Source organism: Schistocerca gregaria, unplaced genomic scaffold, assembly GCF_023897955.1.
Source record: "Schistocerca gregaria isolate iqSchGreg1 unplaced genomic scaffold, iqSchGreg1.2 ptg000552l, whole genome shotgun sequence".
Lineage (NCBI taxonomy): Eukaryota > Metazoa > Arthropoda > Insecta > Orthoptera > Acrididae > Schistocerca > Schistocerca gregaria.
Window position 1 is genome coordinate 76,948 of NW_026061946.1, and position 27,628 is coordinate 104,575.

A 27,628-nucleotide genomic window follows, 5' to 3' on the forward strand; every position below is an offset into this window, starting at 1 on the left:
TGTCTAGGAAATTTATTATAATCATATTTAGAATACGTTCTAGGATTCTGCAGAAAATCGATGTCTGTAATTTTGCACATCCTTTCTGTTACTCTTCTTTTACACGAGTGTCACCTGCGATTTTTTAAACTGCCTTAGGTTGGACCCATTACAGGTGTAATATTCAGAAGGCAAATGTATATTGATCTCGTTATATACGGCTGCAACTTGCGCTTTTGCCAGTCCTTTGCGAAATACTGCTGGGCAAGAGAAAGGCGATAAATGCGAATGAAGTAAGTAAAACTGAAATTGTTTTAACTTCTTCGCTGTCGCCGAATCCTTTCCAAGCGATGCGTCCTTGAGCGGGTCAAACAGGTAGCAATAAATGCTCTACAAGTGAGGTTGACTTTTGAAGTTTTTCTTACCAGTCAAGTACAATGCAGACAGCTTCCATTCTGAATAATATCAGCAATATGAAAATGAAAATTCACGAAAGTCAAATCTGGACTGTAGCGATAATGACGCAGAGTCTCCCAACCCATTACTGTTTCTTTTCCCTTCCAGTGGTTTCTTGGATCAGCTGCGCTATGTTTGGGCGAGCGTTGTTGTGTAATAGTATCACGTCTTTTCTTTGACATTGGCGACCCTTTCCTCTCGTTTTCGGCTTTACTTTGCTCATCAATATGTGTGAGTGGTCAGCGCTGCATCCTGTACGCTGATCTTCCAAATAATCACCAAAATACAACTACTTTGGCATCCAAATGATGGTCAGCATCACTTTCCTCGCTGATGCTCGAGTTTGAATTCCTTTCGGACAGGTGAACTAGTGTGCTTCCATTTCACTCCTTGTCTTTTCGAGTCGGGTTCCCCATTTTGAACGAAAGTTTAATCACACGTTAAAATCTCGTTCGAAAAAGGTTCACCTTCACGTTCATAGCACTCTTTGTTTCCTTGTGTTGTGTGAATTCTCTCGGGACCCACGTTGGACTTGTTTCGCTGTACTTGAGCATGTCAATGACGACGTTGTGGACTGTGCCACTACCTGTTGCAGCTATTTTGCTATTCAGTTCTACTGAAACACGTCGGCCATCAGGAGTAATGTCGTCAGAGCCGGCTTTAAGCGAAGGAGGAGACAGTTAAATTGGCCGGCCACGGTGTTTTTTTATTAGTCACTGAAGTTAGATTGTTTTTGAACTGTCCTACGTATTTATCAAAAATTTCCGTCTTTCGCACAGCTTCGACCATACTGAAAAAACGTTAGAGAAAATATTTCGGCCGTTTTCTGCCTTCTGAAAGGGAAAACGCATCGTTGAACGTTGCTCAGTTAATGTGGAAACTTCAACCAGACACGCCATTCTCAATTGCAACATTAAGGTTATAAATAAAACAATTATTTTTTGTCAGCCGCTCTTAGCTCATCACAGTCATGCCATCCTAAAGTCATGAAACTACAAAAATTCTTCCTACGGACTATTCGACTTCATTAATTTGCTTTGCAGGGGAACCTCACGAAGGAGTATGCGCTTAGTATTTAGTCGGTCATTTCTAGTTGATGAGAAAGTTAAAACAAACAAGTAGCAAACCATTGCTCATTTATTTAGGAACAACATTTATCAGATACAGCTGAGTAACGTTTAACCCAAACCTTAAATGTCATATATATGACACTGCTCGTAGCTGCATCATCTGGCAAGAGTACGCACTAACACCAATAACAAGAAAATGCACCATGACTTTCGTAAACTGTGCATTCTTCATGCCACTGTTGGGAGCAGACATCACACTCAATACAGTCTTCCGTGACAGACTCGTTTTAGTCTTCACCACACCTTGGGCAGTTCAAGACATGAAGTTGGAATAATAGACAATTGTGAAGGTGATTCGATAAACCCTATGCCTGGCCCTTAGATATGATTTGCACAATATCCATGTGGGTGTAGATCCCTCCTTGGATTGTGCCCTGGTTGTTGCTGAAGATGATGGAGCAGTTTAATCCAGATTAGCCACAGAGATTCTACGTTGTTCGTTACTGATATTTTGTCCCTCCTTGGTTTAGTTTGTTTTCCTAACAATGCATTTTTGTACGTAGACTCAAACAGAATTCCGGATGTTTTTGCAGCTTGCTTTAGATGTTCGAAAACCTAAAATTGTGCAGTTCACAAAACGAAAAATCATAGTGTCCTATGACTACAGCATCAATAACTCTCATTTTCAGTCGGTCAGCTCACACAAATACCTCGGTGTAACACATTGTAAGGATACGGAATGGAAGCAGGACTGAATAAAACTCAAACGATTTCTACACCTGGATAAGCGTTCGACAATGTAAAATGGTGCAAGATCGAAGTTGTGAAGAAAATAGCTCTAGGCAGAGACGGGTATTTATTAGTACAAGACCCAAGAGGAAATAAGAGTGGAAGATCAAGAACGAAGTGCAAGGATTAAAAAGAGAGTAAGACTTTGATGTAGTTATTCGCCTATACTGTTCAATGTTTGTATCAAAGAAGCAATGAAGAAAATAAGAGAGAGGTTCAAGATTCGCACTGAAATACGGGTTGAAAGGATATCAGTGACAATGTTTGCTGATAATATTATCGTTGTCAGTGAAAGTGAATTACTACAGGATCTGATGAATGAAATATACAATATAATGAGTGTAGAATTAGGGGTCAGAGTAAATCAAAGACAATAGTGATGAGATGAAGCATAAACGGGAAAAGCGAGAGTCTTAACATTGGTGATAACGAAGTAAGAAATGGAACCATCACATCGTGTCGGTCAAAGATAATGGTGGTGGTGAACTGTAATTTATTGTTAGAATTAAAGAGAAATATAATCAGTGCACAAAGATGATCTTTTTTGAACTATTGGTGCGACCCATACTCTAATATTGCTCCATGGTGTGGGACCTGTCCCATGTACGAGTAGCAGGGGATATTGAACTGTTCATAATAAAGACAGCACAGGTTTGTTTGGCTCACAGGAGACTGTAACAGAGATGCTGAAGAAATTGGGAGATGCCTGAAGATACACATAAGCTATCCCGAGAAAGCTTACTTGCCAAATTTCTAGAACATACCGTAAATTTTGAATATACGAGGTGTGTTAAAAAAAATTGGGAACGTTCGTAATTTCGCGCCAATGGCGTGTTGGGGCGAAATGCAGTTGACATCCCTGCACGCGAGTGTGCTTAATGTGTAACTGCGGGAAGTTTCACTGTTGTATGTCTGTTAGCTTATTGTTCAGTGCTGTATTGACTAGAACGTTGTGTCGCACAGTTGGCGAACTTCGAGAGGGTATAGTTAGAGGAGCAATGCGCCTGCAATAAATTTTGCGTGAAACTCAAGAAAACCGCCGCTCGTGGTAGCTGCGCAGTCTAGGGGCCTTGCCACGGTTCGTGTGGCTCCCCTCTGTCGGAGGTTAGAGTCCTCCCTCGGGCGTGGGTGTGTGTAAGTGGTGCAAGCCTAGGGACTGATGACATCAGCAGTTGGTCCCATAGGAACATAAGAGCTAAACTCAAGAACACCTCTACAGAGACACGCCAAATGATGCAGGAAGCCTACGGTGATCAGTGCTTAAGCCGCACTCGGTGTTACGGATGGTTCACACGGTTTAAGAACGGCCGGACGGAAGCTAAAGACGACGCTCGTCCTCCGACTTCTGCCAGCAACGCTTGTGTCAGGAACGTCAACGATCCTGTGCGTGCTGAACGAAGACTGACTGTCCGAGAGATTGCAGGAGAATGTAACATTGCAGTTGGATCGTGAAATCCTAATACAGCATCTTGCAATGTATCGTGTTGCCGCCAAGTTCGTGCCACGGCTCACGAGTCAAGAGCAGAAAGACCTCCACCTCCCAATCTGAGAAGAGCCTTAGGATCACCCAAATGAGAACGAGATGTTCCTTAAGAAAATTATAACTGGTGATGGGTCTGCAGTTATGACGTTGTCATGAAGGTTCAATCTTCACAATGTGTAGGGAAATGTTCTGAACGATCAACATATAAAATAGCTTGTCAGGTCAGCTTGGCCCTTGCAGACATTTATTTTCAAAGTTGAAAACCAAGTTGAGAGGACGAAGATTTGTAACGATAGACGCACGGTCCAGCGAAAGGCGAACCAAGTCTGCTCCCAGAAGTGGAAACGGTTTATCAGTCGTGGGGGTGATCATATACAAATATGTGAAGGTAAGCGTAGAAAATTTTTGTGGACAAAGTTCCGGAATTTTTTAAACAGACCTCTTAGACGAAAGGTAATGAATACAGGCAAGTGGTCTGCAAATGTTCGTACGCTTGAGTTCGCTTCCATTCGCTGCTGTTGAAACTGGGCTTAATAATAATATTCCCTGTGTGAGATGTAATTGGAAAACTATGTAAACGCTGAGCTGTGCGCCGCTTACAGCCCACGCGAAATTATTCTCGGAGGGACACATCATTATCCCCTTCGTGCCTAAAGTTGCTTCGGCCAAACTCAAACTCAATTGCCAGGCCGATAGCTCGTTATCCTACTGCTCTGCAAGTAACACTTGGTCTGAAACCATCTGTACGGTTATGTAGGTTAAGACACTGCAGCCACTCAAAATGGTGGCTCCACGTTTGCGAGTAACTGACGAGAAAAGAAATTCTGAATTTTGTGTGACACTCCGTAGCATTAAGAAAGCTGAGTGACGTTAGTTGGTTGTGAGGTGTAATGGAAAGGATAATAGCTTCACATGTTGTGTTCGGATACCAAGATTTAAAAACCTGAAGTCTTATATTTCAGAAGCAAGGAGCGTAACAATCAAGTGATTTATGAACAGTACGTGCACACATTTTTGCTCGGTTGATTTTAATTGAGGTTGCAACGTGCAGATCAAGCAAGTACCGTACTGTAGAGAGGTTGAGCAAGAGAAGCGTTTGGAACATGTGTTTATCCTTATTTTGGATAGTTAGCTTTCTTATCTGAGAAGTAATTGTGGCTAGCCCTTGAAATGCATCACGAATTCCTTCGTCGTTCAGTCTAATATCGCCTTCCCCCCCCCCCCCCCCCCCACACAATACCCTCCACCTCTCATGATTTTGAAAATAAAAGTGTTCCTAGAAAAGTTGTTCACTGTACAGTTTATTTATGTGCCAAAGTTAGTGATAATGTGGGGGAGGGGGAGGGAAGGCCACAGACCTCAGGGAGGGGGGGGGGGGGTAGGACAGGGGGTACTGGCAAATGTCTGATGACAGTCAGGAGCAACGGTCTGAGAAAGGCTGGGAACCACTGTTCAACTGCCTGTGAATGTATACTGAACATAAATGTGGAAAACTGACACAACTCACTTTTTGAATATTTTTTTTAATTCGGGTTAACTAGTTTTGGAACCGTTTGAGGGTCATCTGAAAATGTGGCGCACAGAATTCGCGTCTTTATGTCTTTAGAGTGAATCTGGGTACTGGCTCTTTGACAATAAGACAGAGCACTCTTTAATGTATCGCCACGAGCGGCAGTTAAACGGCGACATGTATCGCGAAACCAAAACACCTACTTACCGTGGCAGCGTGGGCGCTATTGCGGTTAATATCCATCTAGCAACTTGCGTTTTAGTTGTCTGTTGGCCACTGGTCAATCTCTTTCCATTGTAAATATAAATACGAATTGTCACCATATATCACAAGCATAACGTTTACCACAGATGTACGTTACAAAGATCTTTACTTAAAAATACAGCATACTTTGCTCGGAAACATTTTTTTTTTATTTTTGTGCTTATAACACGACGGCGTGCTGAGAAGATAATGACTCGGTCTGTTTTATTTGAAGTCAGTAACATTCTACATCTTTACTATGGATATCTGCAGCCCTCTGCTTCGTACCGCGTTACATAGCGGTGTGTGACGTGACTATGTTGGGGGTGAGAAAGAGCTCACAACACTAAAAGCACGAATTTGAAGACTTCGTCCGCATGTGGAGCACACTCTCCTTGAGCACGGCAGTGCCAAACTACACACGATCGCTGCGGCATCTGCAGCAAGCCGACGTCCTTGGTTCACTGCCGTCGATCATCCTACACACAGTCTCGATTTTCGTCTATGTGCAAAACTAAGAAAACCTTCGAGCACTTCAATTATTTCAAGCGGTGCAAGCAGAGGTAAGGTTGTGGCTCTGTTAACATAGTCAAACAATATACTGTGACGGTGTCAACAAAATAGTATCTAGTTGGGGAAATTGTGCTGGTTCCGAGGGTGAGTGTGTTGAAAACTAAATTTATTGACGTGAAGAATACCGATGCAGAATGTTCATGAAGTTTGTTTTATTTAAAAATCTTTGTGACTTTTCACTCAAAACATGTCAACATTACTTTTCTGTACGTCCTCGTACAATGGATGTCGCAAAAAATACGTACATTGATCAAAATAAGTGTTAACATGAATGCTTTTAACAGCACTAGGTTCAAAAAATTTTAACTCTATGCCAATTGCAGATTAATTTTAATGGCAGCTAGCGCGATTATATGAGTGGACTATTAGATTTAATGGTGAGCATTTATGTAATTTTTAAACATTCTCTGCCTTGTCATTCTTCCTCTCTTAAGTGCCTCGTCTTCCAGTAACACTGTCGATCGATAGCATGATCTGTTGTCCGTCCATGGTTTTTCAGACCATTGATTCAGTGCTGAACCCAAACTGCTGGTCTGAGTTATTTAGCCTGGATAATCCTGTGCGTCGTGGGTCACGTATGCCATTAATCTTTCAAAGAAATGGTTCAAATGGCTCTGAGCACTATGGGACTTAACATCTGAGGTCATCAGTCCCTTAGAACTTAGGTTTAAGTAGTTCTAACTAACCTAAGGACATCTCACACACACACACACACACACACACACACACACACACACACACACACACACACACACACACACTCACACTCACACACACCCGAGTCTGGATTCGAACCTGCGACCGTAGCGGTCGCGCGGTTCGAGACTGAAGCGCCTAGAACAGCTCGTCCACAATGGCCGGCCATTAATGTTTCATTGAATTATTAATTTCAACAAGTTTTATTTATTGTTGCGAAATTGCGCTACCAAAACAATCGAGTTTTGCTATGTGGATGCTGTTGAGAATTTCTGCATTTTCGTACCGCTATATTTTTGACTATATCTGTCGATGGTGTTGTTGTTGTCTTCAGTCCTGAGACTGGTGTGATGCAGCTCTCCATGCTACTCTATCCTGTGAAAGCTGCTTCATCTCCCAGTACCTACTGCAACCTACATCCTTCTGAATCTGCTTAGTGTGTTCATCTCTTGGTCTCCCTCTACGATTTTTACCCTGCACGCTGCCCTCCAATGCTAAATTTGTGATCCCTTGATGCCTCAAAACATGTCCTACCAACCGATCCCTTCTTCTAGTCAAGTTGTGCCACAAACTTCTCTTCTCTCCAATCCTATTCAATACCTCCTCATTAGTTACGTGATCTACCCATCTAATCTTCAGCATTCTTCTGTAGCATCACATTTCGAAAGCTTCTATTCTCTTCTTGTCCAAACTAGTTATCGTCCATGTTTCACTTTCATACATGGTTACACTCCAAACAAATACTCGGAGAAACGACTTCCTGATACATAAATCTATATTCGATATTAACAAATTTCTCTTCTTCAGAAACGCTTTCCTTGCCATTGCCAGTCTACATTTTATATCCTCTCTACTTCGACCATCATCAGTTATTTTACTTCCTAAATAGCAAAACTCCTTTACTAATTTAAGTGTCTCATTTCCTGATCTAATCCCCTCAGCATCACCCGATTTAATTTGACTACATTCCATTATCCTCGTTTTGCTTTTGTTGATGTTCATCTTATATCCTCTTTTCAAGACACTGTCCATTCCGTTCAACTGCTCTTCCAAGTCCTTTGCCGTCTCTGACAGAATTACTATTTCATCGGCGAACCTCAAAGTTTTTACTTCTTCTCCATGAATTTTAATACCTACTCCAAATTTTTCTTTTGTTTCCTTCACTGCTTGCTCAATATACAGATTGAATAACATCGGGAGAGGCTACAACCCTGTCTCACTCCTTTTCCAACCACTGCTTCCCTTTCATGCCCCTCGACTCTAATAATTGCCATCTGGTTTCTGTACAAATTGTAAATATCCTTTCGCTCCCTGTATTTTACCCCTCTGTCGATGGTATCCTTAATATTTTTCGATACGATCGCATTTCAAATGCCTAATAGAGTCCATGACTCAGCTCCATAGAGTAGGACACCGAACGTGTAACATCGAAGTAGTCGACTGCTCTGAAGGTTCTCAGCAGTCGCCGCGGACTAAATGACTGCAGGGGACTCGATGCATTGGCCATAAGTTTTCTAGTAATTCTGGAGATTTTCCTTTGGACTAAGTATGAAGTCGTTCCTTGTTGCTTAGATCGTGCAGGTTTCAGACCGATTGTGTTAGTATTGCTACACTACTAAATGTGTATCCACCACCATATCAGGGTATATAATGAAACGGCGGCCCTCTTTCGTCATGCCTTACAAGGAGATATCTCCAGCGGTAGGATCGACTTTCTGGAACCATCTATAGGGTTATGTAGGTTAAGCACCCAAGTATCGCACACTGTAGGCATTCATCCTAGTGAGTCGACGTTAGCGAGGAAGTGACGAGAAAAGAAATTCGGAATTTTGTGTGAGACTCGATAGTATGAAGAAAGCCGAATGACATAAGTTGGTTATGAGGATAATTGAAAGGATACTAGCTTCACATGCATGAGGTTGTGGGTTCGAATCTCACCAGAGAAATAAATCTATTTTAGGTCTTTATCGAAGTGACATTGATAATCATATTCCTTCAACTGATGTAAATATATATATTTATTTTTTTAGTTCCACTCCTGGGTCACGTGATTCAATAGTGATATGAACTTCTTCATTTGGTCTAGTTTTTCTTCTTATCATCCCTTCTCCACTGGAAATATTTGTTTGTGAACTTTTAATTATCTTCATGTATCAATTCCGATTTAATGTCTCCTGTTTTTATTACCCTGTATTTTCGACTACGTTATTGTGTACATTATACCGATTTCTCACTTTGCTTGAATTTTATTTTACTTAGAAAACATTCTCTCATTTATGTCCTCATCTACACTATAATTTCCATAGTGCACAAAGATTTTATGTTATGTTTTAAATATTTGTATATCGATTACCATGCAAAAAAAGGCACGTCTCCCAAAGAAAAACGTTTTTCACATTAATGCACAGTCAATATAAATAGATTATTTCGTCTTTTGTTTTTTAATTCATTTATCGGAGTTTTGAAGTAATTCAATAGTCAAACAGATAGGTATAATAAATTACACATTCACAAAAATTCCGATTGGAAGAAAAATTAAACAAATGGAAAAGTTCATACGGTGACTAAAACGATGTGACAAAAGAATAGAACGAAAGAAATTACATTTAAACCAATAAATAGAGTACAAATAAACATCAAAGTCATTTCGATAAAGATTTTTAAAAAAATTTACTGCACCTGACGAGGCATGGTTAAGCTTCTATCGTAACCATTATGACACGTAACCAGACTGTGGAATACGACTTCCTTCACGCTATGTAGCATCACGCAAAATTTTGAAATCTTTTCCGTCAGTTACTTTCAAACCGAGGGCCACCTGGATGCAGGGATCTTAAGTTGCACTACGGCTTATTTGGATTCAAAAAGTCGATCCCACCGCTGGGGGCTCTCCTTGTTAGTTTTAAGAGTAACAAACGGCTCATTTTGAAATAACAGTAATATCGCAGTCCAGTAGCGCCGGACCCTGCAAACTTGAAAGACAACTCCAGCAAAGGCAAAGAAAATGTTACTGTAGCAAGTAAATTACTGTAGGCAACTGAACAACAACGAAATAATAACAATAATAGGTTCGCAGGAGAGCTTCTGTAAAGTTTGCAAGGTAGGAGACGAGGCACTGGTAAAGCTGTGAGGACAGGGCGTGAGTCGTGCTGGGGTGGCTCAGTTGGTAGAGCACTTGCCAGCGAAAGGCAAGGGTCCCGAGTTCAAGTCTCGGTGCGGCACCCATTTTCAATCTGCCAGGAAGTTTCAATAATAATAATAATAGATCCAGTCATATTAATATGACCAACTCCTATTTTCGAGGTCAACGTGTAATAACCCATAGACTCCAGGAGATAGCATTAGTAGGTGATGAATGGGGGTGGGGGGAGGAGGCTGGAAACAGTGAAGTCGTTGTCATAATGCGTAAAAGGGGCGATTTATGTGACGTCCAACAGGGCATAATCGTTGGCTTTCTTCCCAAGGGTGGAAGCATTTCCGAAACGGCAAAATCTGTAATCTTTTCACATGCCACTGTATGTAAAGTAAACCGTGAGTGGCAAAATCTCGGTATTCTAATCCGGCTCCAAGGCAAGTGTGTTGGACTACGGGCAGTAGGCGACACAAGTGAACGATAGCTGCAGATGTGTGTGCTGGCGAGAAGACGTGCAACTTTTGTGCAGCTGACAGCCCAGGCGAACCGAGGGTTGCCACCAATGTTTCCTCAACATTTTATGGGCTTCCGCAGTGGGCACCTGGTCCCTGCACCCACGCTGACTGCTCTTCATTGGCGTTGAAAGCTTGCATTTGCACGCCGGTACCACAACTGAAAGTCCACTGAGTGCTACAGGTGGCCTCTCCATATTCATCACATTTTGTGCTCCATCGGACTGATTGAAAGCAAACGCCCTGCAACCCTGAGGGAGTGTTATGGTCTGGGCAATGTTTTCGTGGCACTCCCTGGGTGATCTCGTTGTTCTGAAAGGCACAATGGATCAACCCTAGTACGCACCTATCCTTGGGGACCAAATACACCCCTAGATGCACGTGTAACATAGCTCGCAGTGTATGTGCGTGGTTCTGAAAGCTCTAGGATGAATTTACCGTACTGCCCTCACCACCAAATTTTCCGCCTTTAAACCCAATCGAGAATCTGAAAGGTCACCTCGATCGAGTAGTTTGTGCCACGGATCCTCAATCGATAGAATTCTATCGCAGCATGACAAGTACTGGGGTAGGAATGGCTTCTTATGACTGTCGTTACATCATTGACTCTATTCCTGTGCGTCTCGTGATGCAGAAGGTGTTTATTCGGTATTTTAACACGTGGTCAGATTACTGCGACTGGACAGTGTAATAATAATAATAAATTTCGCGTATTTCAGTGCCCTCGTTTAAGTCTTTCAATTGGACGACACTTTGAAGACATGCTTATCATTAACGTACTCCAGTTGTCCAACCGGGGAAAGGGAATCGGCAGTTTAACGTGGAATCCGCACCACATGTTGTTTCTACCGACTCCTCATATCATTGAGAGGTGAAGGCTGTATTAAAAGCAGACAGAAAAATTTATTTGTTCATCTGGGATTCGATCCCGAGATTCTAGATTTGCAGGCACGCGCTGTGCCGGTAGACCACCAGGTCCAACAGTTACGAGACGGTAATCGAACTGTATTGGCAGAGTATTTCGTCGTATTTTGCGTCAAGTAAATGTGCTGTGGTGCAAGCCAAAGTACATTCACGCTAAGGGCATCAGTTCCGATCCCAGAAAAATGTGCAGCCAGAGCAGTATTGTAAGTAAAAATCAAACTCTTCCATTTTTCTTACCGAATTGCTATACATCTAGAAAACAAACCAAAATTGTGAAAACATTTCATACAAGATTACTGACAAATTTTTATGAGTAAAAATAAACGGGTATGGTAATATACATGGAGGTGAATGAAAAGTAGTGGCAGTTTGGCTATAATTCATGTCAGTCTTCATTGACTAAAATTCACTTTATCACATTTCCGTCTCGCGTCTCGATCACTTTCCACACCCACATGAAAGATGTCATACACTGTCTGTGCATCCATCTGTGATGATGTCTCGCTAGGACCGCCATATGGTGTCTTATCATTTGCTGTAAGACGTGCCACGAAATACTTCGTTCATTTGGGTGATCAGGCCATAATTGGGGGGACTCTACCGGATGAATACGGTGGATGTCCCAGTATGTCCCGCTGCCACGTATGCGGTGCTCCTGCACAGGGCTCGTCGTTCGGCGTCGTGTAAGTTGGTAGAATGCAGCACTGGAGGGAAAGATTGTTGCGCGCTCCGACCACGTGCCCTTCCAGTCTGCACCCAAGCACGTTTTTCGTGTTTCCCAAACATACTATTAAGGCACTCGAGCTAGCCTCTCCAACTCTGAGAGAGTACACACTGCAACTGACTCAAACACGACTTGTGCTGCTGACTTTACTACTTCAGCCCACCATCTGTCAGCAACAGAAAGTGTGCGTACCGAATGACTCACATCCGTCATATTATGGCATTGTGCTACCACTTTTTATCCAACACATGCAAAGACGCATGTGTGACTACTTGTTGTCTCCCATCTTGGTAGTGGCCTAATTATTGGGAGGTTTTGAAGTGCATTATCTATACGTGGTGTATCAAAAACAATCATCCGACCTGGGCCGTCTGTATTTCTGGAACTAAGAAACATATACAATGAATTTTGTCCTTTGATGTACGAAAACTAAAAAAGTTATTTTCATCCTTTTCATTGGTGTTCAATATGCATCGTTGAGATGCACGGAACATGTCAATGCGGTGTTCAAATTGTACCAACACTGCAGCAAGCATGTCTGGAGTTACAGTTTCCACAGGTGCTGTTATGCGATGTCTCAGTTCATTTATTGCTGTTGGTAATGTAGGTACATAAAGAGTCTCTTACAAAACCATACATATATAATCACATATAGTCGGGTGCGGTGACCTTGGAGTCTAGTAGTCTAAGGGTGAGTGATTTAGTCCAGTGTGAACGATCCATCGTTCAGCAATCGTTTGATTTAGAAATTCCCACACTTCCAGATGCCACTGTCGCGGTGCCCCATCGCATTGGAAAATGAAGTCGTTCGAATCAAACTGTGGGAAGAGAAAGTTTTCAGGCATATCGAGATATATGCTTACTGTAACAGTGTTTCCGGCAAAGAAATATGAATCATACACATTTTCCCTCTAAACTGTACAAAATACATTAAATTTAGGAGAGTCTATTTTATGTTGTACACCTTCATGTGGTTGTCCCGTACCTCATATTGTCACATTATGACAGTTCACCTCTCTGTGTAAATGGAGTGTTGCCTCGTCACTAAACACTAACTGTGGGAGAAAACGGCCATCCTCCACCTTGACAAGAGTGAAATTATGGAACTTCACACGATGTATCGCCCTCACGAACAGCTCGCATTAGCTAAATTTAATATTGTTTGATGCATAAACGTCGACGCAGAGACGCCAGACGGACATCGGGGACGTGCTGAGCTCTCGAGCTGCACGGCGAACGGATTTCTGCGGACCCCTCGTGAAACTGTGGCGGATGCGTTTGACGTCTGTGTCAGGCATTCGGGGACGGCCCGGCGATTCGCCTTTCCGCAAACCTTCTCTTTCTCTTAATCGTTGATGCCATCATCTAATGCTCTGTGCTGTAGGAGGATCATCATCGTACCTTGTACGAAAGTCACGTCGAACACTTATTACTGCCCACAATGCGCAAAATGCAGAACACAAAACGCTTCCTGACGCCGCGACACCATTTTTACTAGGACTGAAATGGTCGGACAGTGCTGCTGCCAAGCGGTAACCATGTAAAGCCGTAGGGTTTGCTCTTTCCAGCAGTACGCTATTCACGCACATATGTCGAATAACATAATAGTTACTTTTTTTAAAAAAATCGGTTGATCCTTTTTGATACACCCTGCATATTTACACTCTAAACAGTACCACCAATAAATTATCCCAGTGTGAAGGAGGATCGTTAGATGTGATGTACGTGTAAAGGCAAACAAATGATAACAATTGCTGTTAAATTGGGTGACTCATTCAGGAGAAAGTCATAACGCGTTGGGCCACCTCTGGCCCTTAAGGAAGCAGCTATTCGACTTGATCTTCATTGATAAAGTTGGTGGATGTCCTCCTGACGGATGTCGTACCATATTCAGTTCAATTGATTTGTTACATCGTCAAAATCTCGACCTGGTTGCAAGGAGAATCCCATATAGCTCCAAAATTGGGGAGAGAGGTGGAGATCTTGTTGGCCAGTGTATTGTCACGTACGTACACACAGATGAAACTCTCAACATGTGTGATGCATAAAATATCGTCTACACTGAAAGCGTTCCCAGCAGAGGTTAACCCCTCGTAATGGCAAAAGGTGGTCATACCGCATATTGAAGTCCACTACCAGGTGTCTGGATACTTTTGATCCGATAGTGTATTTCAGAATGTTAGCAGTGGCCAGAATTTGGGACATTCGGCTTTGAGCTTAAAGCTGGTGCGAGGCGGTTCAAGATACCTCTAAAAATAGACACATCTGGCAGCATTGGAGTGAAATGTCCATCAAAGAAGCTGTGTTGCGCTCTCTACCTACAGTTGTTCTCGTGGGCGTCAGAGCCCCCGTACGCAAGAGGCCCCCTGGGTTTTATACTGCGGACACGGTAGTCGCGCCTGATGAGCTCTCAGAAATTATGAAATGTATTCGAAATTTCTATTATGGTGGAACAACAACTGTAAAATATACCGGAAACATGCACGATGTTCCGAAATTTCCGTTACAAACTCCTAGTGTAGATGGGGAATGAGTACACAATACTCGTATTCTGAATTGGAACCCATCTCCTGTAACGCACCGTTTCCTCGCTACAGCCGTCGGAAAACATGTTAGTAACGCGACCACTTGTACAAGTAAGTCATTAGCTGTGACCCAGTACATCGATAGTTCCACAATTCCACTCATTGAAAGGAAACTTGATAAGTTTTCAGAAACACTCTTCTTTACAATACGGCCTTTTGAAACTTAGGTGCGCTGCGTCTCTTTGTAGCACTGCAGTCACCCGTGCTGACGGTGAACGCACCATTATCTCAAAGTCGTTGCGCAGTTGTGGCGAAAAGCGTATGCCGTGAAGTTGGACGCTGCTGAGAACGAGCTTGATAAAGGCGACGAACTTCGCCATACAGTAGGATCATATCGGTGTATTCGGCAAAAGTGCACTCCGCAATATTTCTCTAATACTGAGAGACACTTGAGTGACGCACGAACCTTGTCAGAGTGGCAGGGCTGACGGTGAATGACATCCGACGTAAGCATCTTCCCCCACCCCTTCCGCCATCCCACGATGGCTACCCTGTTGCCTACCCACGTAGCAAACATGTATTCAAACGGCTGTAGCACGGAAAGTATACGTTTCCGTACGGGGGTTCAAATTAAAAATATTGTCGCTTAGTTCCCTCTAAAAGTGCTAGAATTTCGGAAAACTCTGTATCTGTCCAGTAAACTGTACAGCTGGTGTCGTACCACATTCGAAATATCCGATTATATTTCAGGATTTGGGTGTTATGGCATTTTGCAGAAACATTACAGAATTTTGCTGTATATTGTTATCATTAAAGTGAACTACCGTTTCTGTCTCCATACCATAAATCATAAGTACCATTTATATCGTTTCAAGCACTATTCAGCTGCTACGTTTTAGGAAAAAATAATTGTATCATTCTCAAAATATCGGACAGAAGCGATATAGTTCCTACAAAGAACGCTAGCGAAGATGAACAAGTGCTCATGGTTCCTGATGTATGCATGTAACAGCCTATGTGTACTGCACATTGTTTTCTTCTCTCGTTCCGTACCACCACACCTGAAAGTTTCCTGTCCTACATCTTAGCAACAACGATAACGGTACATACTGAGGTAACAGAAAGGTTCTCTGTTATAATTTTCCGGTACAAGGACATAATCTCAAATTTATGCATTTTTCCATCTGCATCATCTTAGAAAGGTTGTAACATCTTCGTGGGAACCCTCTATTTTTGTAGGCACCGGTATCTATAACTTTGACGCTCTGTAGCGTCGCTGGATGACGTTTTCAGAAGTAGATTCCTATGTAAAACTTCATCAGTTACGTCCCCTGAACAGCCCTGAGTAGTGTGAAGCATGATTTGTGAAACACCCTGTATAAAGAATGAATAACATCAGGGAATGGACTAGAATCCTGTCTCACTCACTTGTCACGTATTTCCTTTCTTTCATGTCCTTCAACTCGTACAGCTGCTGTCTCGTTTCTGGTGGAGTTCTAAGTAATGCTTCGCTCGCTATATTTTATTCCTGGTTGCATCTTAAATTCAAACTGTATATTCTGGTCAACATCGTCAAAAGTTTTTTCTGTATCGAAAGATGTTATAAATATGGGTGCTGTACCCTCCAAATTGATTTTCCTCTAAATCAGCTTCTGTAAGGTGCTCCATTCCTCTGCAAATAGTTTGTGTCAGTATTTTCAGCTAGGAGTTATCATAGTGGTGGTTTGAAAATATTCGCACTGACCACGAGTTGCCTTATTTGGTATTGGTGCTATTACGCTTCTCGTTTAGTGTGAGGATTTAGCGGGTATTTCAGCCGGCGTACTCGTTCAGGAATGAAGCAGCAAATCCCGGCAGAGTGAGTCGTCGCCAGCTCCGCTAGAGTCCACTGGTAGCGAAGCCCTGCGCTACAGACAACTGACTGTGTGAGGGACCAGTAGCGACACCTAGCAGCGATGTGGTGAAAAGGAAATAGTATTGCTAAAAGTTTTATCCACGATTTTTAGCATTTAGAATGGAGATATGGCACGGAATTTAATAGAAAAAGAAAACAGCTATAGTAGCAGTCTCTCTCTCTCGCAATGCAACAATAGTACAACAACAATAGACCAACTGAATCTGTAGAGGTAGTAATAAAATTTATTTTCTGACCTGCAAGATACTTTCATATAAAGCTGAGCCTGAGAGGATGTCAGCTAACTACCGTCAGAAATATAATATGAAACATGTAGACCTGTCAGTAAAATCGTCAAGAAATTCGTTTTTTAAATGTTAAATGTTATCTGTTTAATTTAACATTTAGCTCACATAAAACCAGGATAATTATCCTCTTTCATACAAAGAAAGAGAGTACCTCATTAGTGACCTGTGTCATATCATAATCTCATTTTGACTCTTGAATAATTAAAAAAAAATTTGATATAATATTTTGCATTTCTTTTGACATTGAAACAATTTATCCTGTTCCTGCACTGAGAATGTACTAAGTAAATATGTAATATATGTATCAGTATTATAGCCAAATTTATTTTTCTAATTACTGATTATTAAATACCAAAACAGCTTCCAATTTCTTGTAGTTATCTTAGCAGCATTTAGAACAAAAACGAAAATAAAACGTATTAGTTTTTTTTAGTAAGGATATTATTTCATTGTTGTAATCCTACAAATGTTCATGATACTATGCTGTTTCTTTTGACAGTGAAATATAATATGTAGAAAGTACCTGGAAAATATATGCAGATGTGGTCTGGTGAAGAAAGTGTGCGTATTAAAATTTAAAATAAGTGATTGCAGCAGCATAATGAGGTATATTTTGTAGTGTGGGAGTGAGCTCCACGTGGGATCCGAAGCACGGACCCCACGGGGGTGCCCGGTATGCGCCACATGCCAGGGCAGAGGTGGAGGCTAGTGTTCGGAAATCTGAAAATTCCAGCGCCGGCCGGGGATTGAACCCCGGCCCGGCTGGGGCGAATAGCCCCAGCCGAGGCGCTGGAACGTTCCAGACCCCCTTACCACTAGACCACCGGGGACCCCGGCCGTTTCCTGCTCTGAACTCGGTCTGGTAGTCCTGTCACACTTCCTGTTGTTGGCTGTGTTTACATCGGACGCTGAGTGGCATAGTGAAGCCGGCAACATTAGAACGCTGTGAGGGGGAAGTGTTTACCTCCGACTGGTAGCTGTCCCCCCTACCCAGGTGAAGTAGCTTTACAGTTACCAAAGACATTTGAAATCAGCCTTTGCGACTGTATGCAGTCGACGGTTGTTAATCGTTTGTTTCAACCTGTTCCCAAATGCCTCGAGAAAACCGAAGCAACTTCTTCACTAATCGAGGCGACTGTCATATCAAAACGACCCGCAGACATTCTATAATTACAAGTCAACGCCTAGCTTACACCAGATAATTCTGTCTGTTTCATCAGTTGTTTTAACAGTGCACGAAATACCACAGCATATTATTAATCCGTTGCAAATAAATTTCTGTGTGTGCAGTTCAGGTCTGGGCCGTAGAGTTTTCGTGAAAACGTCGGGATAAAATCGTAACATGTGTTTCATATTAATATGAAATTTAGTTAACAATATCTTTATTACAGTGGTCACACTCACAATTTTGGACTTTTCAGTGGCTGGGGTACGATATAGCCTTTGAGTACGTTATCGCGTTGCGCAATTTCTTCCTTTTTTTCCGACTCTGAGGGAGCTGTCACCTTCTCTCAGCGCTGCCCTATTTAGGCTTCTGGGAGGGCTTTTCTCACGTTTTCTGTAATTTAGAGCATATTTACAAGTCCTGAGACGAACTCTTCCTATGTGTCGTAGGTTTAAACTCAATATAGATTTTCGTTTATATTCCAGCGAATATTTTTATTTTCTGTTACTCCTAGCGGCGCTCCCTAAGCTGTTCATCGCAATGACACACAAATGAGAATCCTAGCTAACAGCTTCACCAGTTTATAATTTTACATAAAGATGATTCCTAACAATGACCCGCATATGCCAATACAGGCAATAAGTGACAACCACGTGGACTTAACCTTTGTTTGCGCACTGTCAGTCTCGTAATTAATAGTGATTCAAATCTGACGCCATTTTGTCACACAAGGAACTTCGACCACGGAGAAAGTAGACGTTTTTCACTTTAGGATATTTTCCAGGAAGTTTCCGACATTCGTAAAACAGAAACGAGTTTCGACGCTGTGGAATGCAACGAGAAGTAGCAGGTAACGAATTGTTTCGGGATTCCACCATCCAAGCTGCAAACGATCATCGAGCGGAAAGATAATGTTGCTCATAAGTATTAAAAAGCGGGAGCAAGCAGACCGCGCGAGACGAAAGTTTATAGTATTGCCTTACTCAATGCAGGGTACAAAAGGTATTTGTCGGAGGTTATAGCTTAACGGAACGCTAAATCATTAACGGTTAGTCTGGGAACCGAAGTCTCAGATACAAATAAGAAGTGACACGCTAAATCCAAAGGCATTAGGTGGTTTATAAGAAATTTAGTTCACAAAATGCATCCATTCGTAACAGTTTGTTCAGTATTGAAAAATGAATGAAGCTGAATGTATGTATTTTCGAACATTTGTGTGTACCTTCCATTTCAAATACTAAAGCAAATAACATGTAAGAAAACTGGAAATACGTTAGTAAAAAGAAAATAAAAATTTTATTTCGATTTTTCCTGATTTCATCTAAAGTCGAGTTAAATAGAATTAATTATTCGAACTTCGAATTGTGCAGACTCGATTGTAACGGTCCCTTGCGCTTCGAATTTTCTAGTCAGGAGTAATGTCTAAAAAGTAAAAACAAATCTTTTCGTACTACTATCCACGTTGCAGTGGATGCTGGTTTGGTTGTCCTTTTTAGTATATTAGTATGATCATAGAGTCATAATCAACGTACACAACGCTGTTACGGTATAAAAGTACTTTGGTAAAAATAAAAGTCGCGTAAGAATGCGCTTTTGCCATGCATCCCAACTCCCTAAATCCGCCATCAGGCAAAAGAAAGTGAATACTCTTTCCTTTGTTTTCACCCTTCATCGATGACAATTGATAATGACTTGGCAGCAGAGACCTGTTTAGCTTGAGTGAGTGCTTAAACGAAAGGCATGGACGAATAAAAATACAAATCATATATACGTAACGTCACGTAACCATGAAGAAAAGCAGACTTGGTTTATTTTACCATATAAGTTAATTCTTTTAAAATATCGTAAGTAGAATTAACAATTTCGGTCGCTTTCAACATCTAGGAATGTTCTTTATAATAGATAAGTTTCTGATATTTACTTATAGCATTCTTGTGTCTTTTCCCCTTGCATTTGGAGTTGTCTTCTCTGACTGCAGATTTTTGAGCAGCAGTGATGTCATTATCCTACATTTATGTTGGTCTGCAGCGCTGAGGTTGATCCCTCACCTGTGGTCGAGTGAGAGATCATTCCAAAGTATGGCAGGCAGCGAAAGACTTTGCGAGGGGCCGATCGTAGGGCCTCCAGAGGAACCTTCTTGGAACGCAAATTCGTGGTGTTCACAGAAGGTGAGTTTGCTGGTGGTTCGGAACTCCAATAATAGGCGCGTAATTGGGCCCCCTTAGTAACATGGCTGCCAAGGTGTGGAAGGATGGCAGTGTGCACAAGGTGGGGGAGTCAGTCCTGATTTCTAAAGAGTGCTTCCGGATGCCATGAAGAGTACAGGGTGCACCCAACTGCAGGTGGTGGCCCCAGTCGGTGCCAATGGCTTGTGTCGCTTTGGATTGGAGGAGATTCTCTCTCCTTTTGTTTAGCGGAAATGGTAAAGACTGCCAGTCTTGCTTGCGAGATTAAAGCGGAGCTCACCATCTGCAGCATCATCGACAGAACCGACTGTGGTCCTTCGGTGCAGAGCCGAGTGGAAGGTATGAATCATAGGCTCAGGCGGTTATGTGACTGTGTAGGCCTCAGATACCTTGACTTGAGCCATAGGGTGGTGGGTTTCCGGATTCCGCTTAATAGGTCAGGAGTCCACTACACGGGTAGTGGGGGCGGCTGGGGTGCATTTTTAGGTTAGAGGGTCTCAGGAAAACATAGAAATGGCGTCTGTCTAAAAGGGGGCAGGTAACACACAGTAAGGAGGTTGTAGAAACGATCGGTGTTGTAAATTATCGTAGCTGTGTTGGGAAAGAACCAGAGCTCCAGGCCCTAATAGAAAGCACTGAAGCTCAAACAGTTATAGGTACGGAAACCTGGCTAAAGCCGGAAATATGTTAAGCCGAAATTTTTTCAAACGACCTAACAACGTTCAGAAGGGATAGATTAAACATAGTTGGTGCTGGAGTATTTATTGCTGTCAGAAGTAGTTTACCTTGTAGTGAAACTGAAGTAGATAGTTCCTGCGAAATAGTTTGGGTAGAAGCTGTACTTGTCAATCGGACTAAACTGGATCGTTTTACCGACCCCCGAGTGAGAGGATATAGTTGCTGAACAGTTCAAAGAAAACGTGAGTCTCATTTCAAAAGGTACCCCACTCACACAATTATAGTCGGTGGTGATTTCAATGTATCCTCGATATGGTGGAAAATTTACACGTTTAAAGCCGGCGGCAGGCTTAAAACGTCACCTGAAATAGTACTGAATGCTTTCTAAAAAAAAGTATTTTGAACTATTAGTTCGTGAGCCCACTCGAAGCATAAATGGTTACGAAAGCGTACTTGACCTCATAGCAGCAAATATTCCTGGATGAATAGGTAGTATCATGACGAACACAGGGATTGGCGACCACAAGGCAGTTGCTGCTACACTGAATACTGTAACACCTACAGCCATCAAAAAGAAACTCAAAGTACATCTATTTTAAAAAAGCTAATAATGCTCTTAACGATTTTTAAGGAAACAGCCTCCACTCCTTCCGATCTGATCATGTAAGCGTAGAAAAGATGTGGAATGATTTCAGAGAAATAGTATCGATTGCAATTGAGAGATATATATACCACATAGATTAATAAGTGATGGTACTGATCCCCCATGGACAAAACGGGTGAAATCGCTGTTGCAGAAGTAACGAAAAAGCATGCCAAATCTAAAAGAATCCAAAATCCGCAAGACTGGCAATGTTTTGCAGAAGTTCTAAATATAGCGGTTACTACCGTGCGAGATGCTCTTGATAATTTCCGCAACAAAGCTCTGTTTCGAAATCTGGCGAAAAACCCAAAGAGATTCTGGTCATGCATAGAGTACACCAGTGTCAAGACGCAATCAGTACCTTCACTGGGCGAAAGTAACAGTGGAGTCACTGATGACAGTGCCACTAAAGTAGAGTTAAGAAACGTGGTTTTCCGAAACTCCTTCAGCAAAGAATACGAAGTAAGCATTCCCGAAGCCCAGTCAACAGAAAGTGCCAAAATGAGAAGCATATATCCTCGGTGTAGCAAAGCAGCTTAAATAACTTATTAAAGGCAAGGTTTCCGTTCCAGATTGTATACCAGTCAAGTTCCTCTGAGTGTGCTGATACAATAGCCCCATGTTTAGTAATTGTATACAACCGCTCACAGAAAGATCCGTACCTAAAGACTGGAAAATTGCTCAGGTCACACCAATTTCTTAAAGTACTGCCTTTTGTGATGTTTAACAAAACTGTTGGCAAGCGTACTTGTTATACAAATGGGCACGGCAAAGGCTTAAGGTCGTAAAAAAAATTTCAGCGTTAAACTGGAAATAGTTGTAGGAGAGTATCAGAAGTAATAACCTAATGACATCTTTAATTTCTTGTACATTAGGTTTTTGTGTTGGAGAAGATTCTCATCAGTAATTTTAATAGTCTCATAAATGTGAATGTTAGCAAGTAAATTAACTACGTTAAAGGATACGGAATTACCATCATCAGAAATGGAAAAGTTTTTAATTTTAGCTGTTAGTTAAAGGGAATTTTTGACAGTGTAGTTTTCTTCAAAGACATAATACTCTTTAAATGGTGCAGGAGATTTTTTGCCGATTTCGTAGAAGCGCCGTCTGTATAGTTAACACTGTGGACAGGAAGCGAAGGCGGCGTGCAGTCGGAGGCGATGCTGGGTTCGTAGCGGTGGGCACCAATTGTCGGCTACGACGGGACTGCCCGGGAGGCACACTCACACTCCAGTGGCCGCACGTGTCACGGTGAATGCAGCAGTGACCGTGTCGCGGATGCGTGCACCACCTGTTCTAGTGTCTCGTGTACACGAAGGACCTCTGCGGACCGAGCTGCAACTTTCTTAGCTCGCTGGACTGTGCGTTACTGATTTACAGGGGCTATGCTCTATGCAGCCTGCCTGGCAGAGGTGTGTTGCAGGGTGGCATCAGAGCCTGACGGCTTCCGCGACTGGACAAATGAACTGGCGATAAAAAAAAAAAAAAATCACAGCAACAAACGAACAAAAAATCATGTAGAGTAATGAAATTTCGGGAATACGTCTGTCTATGTAGGATATTTAAGTAATTAACATTGCAGCATCACAGGGCAACGTAAGCGCGAAATAAGCCGTTGCAAAAGTGACATGCTGGTAAGTTAATAACAGATGTAACGATCAGAATGTTGAATGCAAGCATTGAAACGGGCACGCATTGTGCTGTAATGGTGTGCGATGTCAGTTTTGTGTCGCAAATGCCGGTGGTTTGGGGGTCAGTGAAATGCATGCTACTGGGCGCCTTGGCTCGGGGCTGTCCCTGAAGTAATCGATTTTTAATTCGTTATGTCGCCGACTGCTGTTCGAATTGCTACTGCAGAAGAAATGTGATGTGCCAGAGACGTACGCCAGACACGACTGCCTTCCCTCTTGGTAGCGCCACGTGACCGGTCGGAGCTCGAGCTTTTTGCGACCGTACATTCTCGCGGTCACCGCTGCCAGTATACAGTGCTCAATTTCTGCCAAGTCTCCTGCGAAATCGCTGGAGGAACATCCAGCTTCTCGTGGCCCTATTACACGACCTCGTTCAAACTCGTTAAGATGATCGTAATGGCGCCTCTGTCTCCTCAAAGGCATTCTTGGCTAAGATCAAACCACCACGTCCAATCTAGAAGGTAACTAACGCTCACAACCGCCACGGCGTGTATTTACAGTAGACCTGATCTGCACCCTCACAGTGCCCCTACTAACACCATTCTTATGCGAATGGCGCGAAATTTAAATCGACACCATTTTTCAATTGTAGAAACACGCCTACCAACTTTCGTTTATCTCTCACAACTGCTTGTGGTGTTGCGATTTTTTCCGTAGCTGTATGTTCAAGAATTCTGCAGCAAATGGATGTCAACGATATTGGACTGTAATTTTGCAGGTCCGTCCTATTACTGTTCTTATACACTACTGGCCATTAAAATTGCTACAGATGATTAACGGGTATTCATTGGACAAATATATTATACTAGAACTGACATGTGATTACATTTTCACGCAATTTGGGTCCATAGATCCAGAGAAATCAGTACCCAGAACAACCACCCCTGGCCGTAATAACGGCCTTGATACGCCTGGGCATTGAGTCAAACAGAGCTTGGACGGCGTGTACAGGTACAGCTGCCCATGCAGCTTCAACACGATACCACAGTTCATCAAGAGTAGTGACTGGAGTATTGTGACGAGCCCGTTGCTCGGCTACCATTGACCAGGCCTTTTCAGTTGGTGAGATATCTGGAGAATGTGCTGGCCAGGGCATCAGTCGAAAATTTTCTGTATCCAGAAAGGCCAGTACAGGACCTGTAACATGTGGTAACTATTTGCCTGAAATTCTTTACATAGTATGCTATAGCATACAACTGTAGCTATTGTTATTTACCTTGTTACCTTACTCGCTCACCTACTCGGTTTAAACTGCCGAGAGAAATATCGCAATCACTATTATTGTAGTAATTCCTAACTTGTTGGCATTCTTCGTTAATTTTATAGCGAACTGCTTTTCGTCCCCTGACACATCGTATCTCTTCTCGACGGCACCCCTTCACAACGAATACTCTCCGCTCCTCTCTACTCCGTACTGTAACTGGGTTTTCTCTGTTTGTGATGGTCATCTGTCAGGATGAGCACTACTGCAAAGGGCATTTGATTCTCAAGCATTATGTCAGGGTGAAAAACACTAAATAAATTACTTTTTCTCTCTTAACTACATTTTTGCAGGGTGGGTTCATCCTTGGCTCAGGTATGAGGTAGAATGAAACAGCAGTTTTACATAAGATAACTTTTATTGAAAGTTTTGTACAAGGGTTTCTGGCTGGGATACTGGCAACTGTGTCGTTTGCGAAGCCTTCTGCTTGCGTGAGCGGCGGCGTCTGATTACGCACGGCGGTGTGTATCTCGTGTCGCCGTTTCGCCCAGTTGACTGGAGACGCGCATCGCGAGGTGGTCCGTTTAATTATTGAGGAAGAAGTCGTGAATCGGACGGTGACGACTCGGATGTGCGCTGTCTCCTTTCCGTCCTCACGAGTCACTCCGGTACATAAAAATCTGGCCTCAAATACCTTCTGTCTTCTGGCGCCGAGGCTGCTGCTTGCTATTCCATTACAGCGGCGGACTCGGTGCTTCTGTGTACGATGTAGTATCTTCCTGCATGACGGTCTTGAGCACCGACTGTACCGGAACTGAACTGAACTGAAAGCTACTCCTGTCGGGCCCACTGCGTCTCGCGTACTTATTCACTTCACTGGAGGTGAACAACATCGCTGTCGTTGCCTCTTTTGTCACGTCGAAAAGCTTCGCGAAGAATCTTCTTAACGTCGGTCATTGGCTCTCGGAATGTAGGCGAGAGCCTTTGATCACGTGTGACAATTGAGAAACACGTGAGCCGGACGGGCGATGCCCTGACGGCTGAATCGACAGCTTCTGCTTACGTGGGGGAGGACGATAGTAGCTTCTCCTGAATGTGCTGACTTCGCGGTCATTGCCTCTTCTGCTCTGCCCGTTGTTTGCCAGAGTGTAACTCTTCTAAGCTAAACGAAGTTTCTCATTAATTTTAAATTTCTACTTCACTTCACCTTGATTTCACTAATTTATTTCCCTATCTTAAGTACCACTCAACAGTATTTGCGCCGATCTCCGTGCACTGTTTTAGGAAAGTGTAATGCCGTCACTACACGGACGGTGTTGTGAACATCAGTCTTGAGCGTGCCAAGTTGAAAGTGCTGCCGAACGCTCTGACTTGTGCATAAAGCATGTGCGTGTCAACGTGGTACACGCGACCGCAGCGGCAGCATCTGGGTCACACATCACCCGGTTGTCCGCCCCGGTAGCTGAGTGGTCAGCGTGACAGACGGGTTCGATTCCTGGCTGGGTTGGAGATTTTCTCTGCTCAGGGACTGGGTGTCGTGTTGTCCTAATCGTCATCATTTCATCTCCAAGGACGCGCAAGTGGCGTCAAGTCGAAAGACCTGCACCAGGCGAGCGGTCGGGAGGCCCTCGTCACACGTTTCTCTCTATCACCCACTTTACAAAATGCATGGGCGTAAAATTCTTAAGCTAGCGCTATTAAAACGCGCCTTTCCTCTCTTGTCCACGTGAGAGTCACGTTGTTCTGCGTGTTGTGTCCACGGACATGTTATGAGGCAGAAAGAGAAGCTCCGTAACAAATAGCGCGATTCAAAGTCTTACTTTATATTTGTTCCTATTCAGCAGCAGAATCTTCACAACATGTGAAATAAAAAAAACTTATTTTACACTTTCTTGTTATATCTTACTGCATGTAGTGCAATCTGTCTTGTAGATTAAACCATTCGAACAAACTCCATCCTCAGATGGAACGTACATATGTAACATCGAATATTAGAGAATATACTTTTATTGCACTGAAAAGAAAGTATCAGATCCTAACAGAAAAAGCGAAGACTAGTAATAAAAATATTCGGATCCACTGAGGCGCAAACAAGAATCACATTACCAGCTACCTCATCATTTCGCTCTACCGACTGTGACTGTCGAATGGCCATACATTGAATCTGACCTACTGAAAGTTTTAATGGTAGATACGTTATTAACTGACACTGAAATATGACAGATTGTATCAACGACAATGCGTTTCTTATGGATCCTCACTGTGCCCGTTTACAGTCTGTCCCCACTCTGGCTGCCCAGCCACGTCACGGGGCGCCTCCACAGGCTGTCTCACGACGCAGTACCGCCCTGCCGCGGCGCGCGCTTTAAGTCGGCGGCGACGCCGTCTGCATACACGGTGTCTGAACATTTCGTTTTACTCCACCTACTGCTTTGACATAAGACCAAAATTTCTTAGGGTTTTCTGCCAATCAGTACATTGAACTTTACTTTCGAATTCATTGAATGCCTCTCGCATAGCCCTCCTCACATTACATTTCGCTTCGCGTAATTTTAGTTTGTCTGCAAGGCTTTGGCTATGTTCATGTTTGCTGTGAAGTTCCCTTTGCTTCCGCAGCAGTTTTCAAACTCGGTTGTTGTACCACGGTGGCTCTTTTCCATTTCTTACGATCTTGCTTGGCACGTACTCATCTAACGCATATTGTACGATGGTTTTGAACTTTTTCCACTGATCCTCAACACTATCTGTACTTGAGACAAAACTTTTGTGTTGAGCCGTCAGGTACTCTGTAATCTGCTTTTTGTCACTTTTGCTAAACAGAAAAATCTTCCTACTTTCTTAATATTTCTACTTACGGCTGAAATCAGTGATGCAGTAACCGCTTTATGATCGCTGATTCCGTGTTCTGCGTTAACTGTTTCGGGTCTGTTTGTCGCCAGAAGGTCCAATATGTTATCGCCACGAGTCGGTTCTCTGTTTAACTGCTCAAGGTAGTTTTTCAGATAAAGCATTTTAAAAAAATTTCACTGGATTCTTTGTCCCTGCCACCCGTAATAAACGTTTGAGTCTCCCAGTCTAACGGGTGATCAAAAAGTCAGTATAAATTGGAAAAAGTGATAAACCATGGAATAATGTAGATAGAGAGGTAAAAATTGAGACACATGCTTGGAATGACATGGGGATTTATTAGAAAAAACAAATTCACAAAATGTCTGACAGATCTCTTATGCACGTCGTTTGGTGAT